At 40.5% G+C, this 6,000-nt stretch overlaps 1 protein-coding gene across 5 annotated transcripts in view; it reads right to left on the reverse strand.

The window, feature by feature from the left end:
• The window catches only part of SCN7A (sodium voltage-gated channel alpha subunit 7), a 93,759-nt gene extending 87,973 nt beyond the window's left edge, over positions 1-5,786 (reverse strand). For 2 of the 5 annotated variants that reach the window (XM_032355842.1, XM_032355841.1), the window contains exon 1: positions 5,344-5,785. The gene's annotated coding sequence lies outside the window, so the exon portion shown is untranslated. Of the gene's footprint in view, positions 1-5,113; positions 5,271-5,343 lie in introns of those variants that run through there. The other 3 variants (XM_032355839.1, XM_032355837.1, XM_032355838.1) reach the window with 3 other exon arrangements.
• Between the last annotated feature and the right edge of the window lie 214 nt (positions 5,787-6,000).

Genomic DNA, 6,000 nt, shown 5'->3' on the forward strand with positions numbered 1-6,000 from the left:
ACTTGAGACTGGAAGGTATTACATGCATAAGTGAAGGAGACAGAGTTAATGTGATCATTAAACTGAATCTATAGTGTTGAGAATGTAGGAAGCATACCAGCTTTAGTGAAGTGACCAATTTAGATTGACATTTTTGTTCATTGAGACCACTTAAATGCACTTCTTATATATATTATGGCTTACATTTCATCCTTCCCACATTCTGTGATGACTCACAGCTAAATTCCCTGGTGTAGAGCCTTGTCCTTTAGAGCCCTCTCTCCCCGTTTTTTTCTCCAGAATTTAGGACTCAAATCATATGAGAGGCATTGATTTTTTTTTCTTATGGAGGATACAAAAATAATATCACTGTCTTTTAGGAAGTAGAAAGCTATGAAGAAAGATGACTGAAGCTCATGAAATTTTGACATATATGGATAAGATTAAAATAGTCAATCATTTTTACCGTAAAGTTCAAGAACACATCACTGAAACTCTTCTCAATGGATGCAACCTTGATATGGAAGCAATGGGCACCCTCACACAGTTCAGCTAGAAAGGTAAATAATATCTGGGTTTTTTTTTAATTATTTTTTCTGTTTGGCAATAGTTTCTAAATTAAAGTTGCATGGTACTCATTGGCCCTCAATTAAGTTGTCCTATAAATATTCTTGTTGAAGTTCGAGAAAGTATGTTTGCCAAGATGTTAGTCACACCACACTTTCAGTTCCAAAGACTAGAAATAATCAAATAGTCTACCCTAAGGAACTGATACCATAAATTTCAAAATCTTGCTATCATGGAATGCTATTTAATAATACTGAAAAATGAGACATATATGTCTGTGCTCATATGGAAAGATTCCCAAAGTAAATTAGTGAAAACCTAATGTTGAAATTGGGTTGCATTGTTCACCTTTGACTAACGTATTTTATAAGAACTGCATACATAGTGTTAAATATGCTAGTTCATGCATGATGATGCCCCTCTGGAAGGAAGGAAGTTGCTACATCTATGGAGAGGGATGGAAAAACTGTCAGGGAATTTTGTCACCTTCTGGCTAATATTTCTATACTATTTGAACATAATCTACCATATATTTATATATGACATTTTCATATATTTCATATATTCTGACTTTAGTCAAGTATTCCTAGAATACATCATCCTGCAGAGGAAAATTGTAAGTAAGTAACTTTCTCAAAAACATATGTAGGCATTGCCATTTTGTTTTGATTATATTCTCTAAGAATTATAATCCAGGAATTCTTCTGAATTAAAAAACTAGTAAAACACCCTTGTAAATAAATGAGTACCACCAAAAATCCCAACAGACAAGCCCCAACTGTCCCTTAAATAAAAAGATCTCTTCTGAAAACTGAATTCCCCTGCCAACTTAGCAAACTTAGATTCTAGTAATGGTTCATTAAAATAACCAGGAGCTGAGATCTTTACAAGTATCTTCTTGCCAGGGAGGAGGAGTGCAGGTCATACACATTCAGAGTGGTACAACTTATACTGAAGAGAAGAAATCTGGACAAAAGTGTCATGTGACAAAATCTTAGCATCTGGTCTCAAATACACTTACCAGAATTAGCCCATGGAAAGCTCAGTGGATATTTGAAAGCCTCTGAGTGGATGCAAGACAGTAAGTCACTGTGTAGGATGGAGTCTCAGAAGTGAGCCATTATGACCACCAATGCAGGCAGGGAATGCTTCCAGGAACATGAAGGAAAGCTGCCTTAGTTTTAACTAAGCCCACTTGAACTTCTCTGTAGCAACCTCATGGGTCACTAGCATGGTTCCCTTATTTCTATGGATACAATAACAACTTCCAAGCTGTGCCTGTCCAGCCCACCAAAACAAGCATATTGGAGAAAAGCCAGAATCTTTACAGAACTAACTGTTCTTGTGACCCTAGTCAGTCAGACCCTTGACCAGAAGAACCTGGCCAGAGTCCATTTAAGAACTCAGGAAGGAGGAATGAATTTTTGCCTCTGCTAGAATAATACAAAGGAGAGATTGTTATACATGTAACTTCTATACCCACCAGCAATCCTGAGGCCTTTTTGCATATCGTTTTAGATAAAATCAGATCTATGGAATACAAAATTCTTTTAAAAATTCCAAAACTGGCACATTTACTGGAATCCTGGAGGCCTCTTAGAACTGGCTACTTGCCTCTGCTTCTGATCACTCTGAAAGAGTTGGTCTGCATTTCCAGGATCTACTCTCACCCCAAAACTACTCTAGTTTTTCAAACGTAGAACCAAACACATAGATATTCAACTCCTTCTCAAATTGGAGAATGACTTTGAAACACGTTAGGGTGAGACTAGATATGGACCAGAGCCAAAGATATAGCCTGTAATCAGGTGCTTGGACCCTGCAAACTCTGGGAGAACTCAGAGAATTAAAGACTGGTGGATCAGTTGCCTCACTCTAGCATCTGAAGTAGAAGGGAAGAAATATTCTACTCAGCCCCATATGTTCAACCAGGTACTGTGGCTCCCAAATCAGAATCCTTTGGTTCTAGTTTAAAACCAAACACTCTGTCCTAATCTCAGACTTTTAAAATCATAATTTCTCTGGCCAGGGTTGTGGGCGTGGTGTCAGTGAGGGTGCTAGCTTCAGCATTTTGGTTAACCTTTTGTTTGATGTTCATATAGTCAGTCTGGCACCTGCCTGCCACCACAATGATTGTGGTGTCCACAATTGTACACAGAGTAGTTATCCTCAGCTAGCAATAAGCTGAGTCACTTCAGTCCAGAATACTATGTATATACGAGGGATAACTATTTGCCAGAAGAAAGAGGGATCTCCCACTGGCATGGAGTACAACTAGAGTAAGTCTGATTTATAAATAACAATGAATGAACAAATCTACGGAAATCATAATCACGGCTGGGCCAAGAGATACAGACCAGCCGAAAAACATCCCTAGAAGCCCTCAAATGAAAATTTTCTCCTCAGCCTTAAAGGTTTCCTCCTTCAGCATTGCGGAGGTGACGACTTACTTGCCTGGTCTTGTTCAGCTCACACTAACAGAAGAGAAAGGGGCCAACTCAGGGAAAATGAGATCTGTACAAGTTCATATGATAGTGGGTGATTACATTGCCAAAGGCTAGTCAACATGGGTGGCACTTGCAGATATCCTCCAATGGCTGACCAAATTGATACTGGTTACTGAAAATAGTAGAACCAGAGTCCCCCAAATGAAGTTTTTATACTAATGCCCCCACCATAAGCTTTCAAGAGAGGGTCGATGATGCTAGGTATAAGGTTTTCAGTCAGTCTCTGAGTAGCCCCATTGTGGTACAGAGATCTAGGACTGAGAAGTATTAGGATACTTCTTCCCTAAGTAAGGTATTGAGCAAAACACTGCTGTTTCATTCCCAGAGTGCTTTAAAGCTATATTCATCTTGCCTGGGCAAAATTAGTGGGAGTGTATATCAGCTACCCTACCAGAGCCTCTCCCACAGGAGGCTATGAGACAGAATGCCCAGTTCCTAGGTGTTTGGCTCTACCTTCTGCTCCTTAGTGGAGACTTATAAGTAACAGCAGGTCTTGGGGCCTATGTCATCAGTGGTCTATAAGTCCCTTTTGTTGAGCCTACATCCAATTTCAGGTTTTTCTCCTACTGTTTTCAAACACATCATTGGAAAGAAGGGGTTCACAGTACCTCTTTCTTGAGGCCAGGATTATAATGAATCCCAGCAGTTAAGAGTAGAATATTGTATACATAAACTTTCACTTCTCCTACATAAATTAATGGGCCAAATAAATTTAGCAATATCTAATATACTTAAGGTCCCAAGAAAGTAAGACCATAACTCTAAAATAAAACTTAAAGCTAAAAAGAGGAAGAAGGTAGAGCTTATTTTGAGAATATTCAAAAGTATTTAAATATGAATTGTTAATCATGGCACACAATTTTGTGAAGATGGAGTCTCACAGGTTAGAATATACTTTGTACAGATGCCAAGAGATCGGAACCTAGATTTGAATTTATTTTCCTTTAGTGCATTGTACTGAGGCTGTCAAAGCCCCTTTCGTTTTTATAGAGATGTAAAATGAGAACTAGAATAGTGAAGTGGATAAAAACATGAAATAATTCCTTATATAAGCAACAGTTACACATGATATTACATTCACAAAACCCTTCATGTAATCTGTGTTATTCAGTTCTTAACAGGATATGTAAGCTTTTGATGTCTTTTACAAATAAGAAGAATAAAGCTTAATCAAAAGTTAAATGACTCATTTCATTTTTAAAAAATGAAAAAAAATATCATTCTAAATCTCAAGTCTTCATTGGACTTTTAGCTCATCATTGATTAGCTAAGTAACCTTAAAAATTACTTATGAGATTTATCTTCTTGATTTGTAAAATTAGTGGCTGGATTTTAGAAACTTTAATTAGAGCTGGAAAATAGCAAGTATGGTGGTGCACAAGGCTCTGTTTATTATAGAGCCCAGATTCCTTCTATTTTGCCATAAACCACTCTACTGAACAATAGCTAGGAAGTAAAGTATCTACAAAATACCACCCAAACTTCTCATTTCAAGAGAATTTTCTGACCAATACCCAAATTTGACTCCATCGTTTCCACTAATAAAGGGAGCATATCAGTGTGTCATTCTACATATTTTTATCATTTGTCTTGCTTTGACCAATATCCTAAGTAATAGAGGCAACATATAACCAGAGTCACAATGAATACCTCATCACTGCTAGAAGAAAACTTCCAGAAGGTATGCAGTTTACAGGCTAAACAAGACAAAAACAAAAACAAACCTGTTGATCCAAACAGTACCAAAATGCCCAGCCTTTTAAACTGGGCACACCATTTTCCATCATATTTATGCCTCTTTTTTTAAAAATTTTTTAATCTATGTTCCTAATTTTATATCGTTGATTCACATATGAAAAGCACCAATCTTAAAATCACTAAGTTATTTAAAATAAGACACAGGATTCCTTTAAAGTATACTCCATTCTGCGTAAGCTTTTATCCCCTATATTCTATCATTGTGTCATGTAACCTTAAAGTCATTGCCATGCAGGGTTTCCAGAAATTAGAAACTCTACGTTCTGCTCTTAGTGTAAAGCGTCGTGACTTCAGAAGCTTACCTGGTGGGATGAGAAAACTGACCACAGGCACAGTGCAGAGTAAACATCCGCAGACCAATGCTGCTTTTGCAGTAGCTCTCTTAATTCAGGTCCAGAATCTTGAATCTACTGCTAAAGACCTTAAGGGTGTGTATGGGGTGGGGCAGGCTGGGGGTGGGTGGGAAAGGCGGGCAGCAGGCGGTGGCTCTCACCATTCTGGGGCTGGGCACACAGCAAGAAAAGACACTTACTTGCAACCACGTGACGGGTCTCCAACAGTACCTGAGGGAACCCTGAGAAGCAGAACTCCCTGGAGCCCTTTTCTCCTCCTGGGCTTCTTTTTCTTCCCAGATCCCTCCGGCCTTCTGAGGAGTTCTGGTTGCTTAGGCGGTGTTGCTAGGCTGGCGTCTGCCCTCACCAGCTGATGCTACAGGCCACGATGGCTCGGCGGTGAATGGGCCCCACTGAATTCCCAGCTAGAAACGCGTCTCTGGGGTGGCTGCCCAGCCACTGACCCAGAGACCACTCCTGGCCAGATGCGCAGTGGAGCCCCGCCTGCCGCCTAGATGCTGCTTCTTGCGTCCTTCCCACTTCACCCTGCCATCTCCCAGCCACTCCACCCTCTCCCCCGCCCTCATCCCAAGGCCCGGGCGCGACTTCGCCCTCCAGACCCAGCGGGCGTGGGCGGGTTGATGCAGAGGAGACCCGCAGCCGCCAGTGCTTAGCTCACAACCGCAGCTGCTGCGTGCGTCTTACCCACAGCTGTGGGAGTAAGGAGGGGGCTAGACGAGGGGATCCGTGAGGAGGGGGATCCGATGCGAGAGCAAGAAAAGAGGGAGAGAAGAGGAAGGGGGGATTGCAGCTAAGGATTTTAGAGGGGTAGGGAGAGGAGGGGAGAGGAAGAGAAG

This window comes from Mustela erminea, chromosome 8, assembly GCF_009829155.1.
Source record: "Mustela erminea isolate mMusErm1 chromosome 8, mMusErm1.Pri, whole genome shotgun sequence".
Taxonomy (NCBI): domain Eukaryota; kingdom Metazoa; phylum Chordata; class Mammalia; order Carnivora; family Mustelidae; genus Mustela; species Mustela erminea.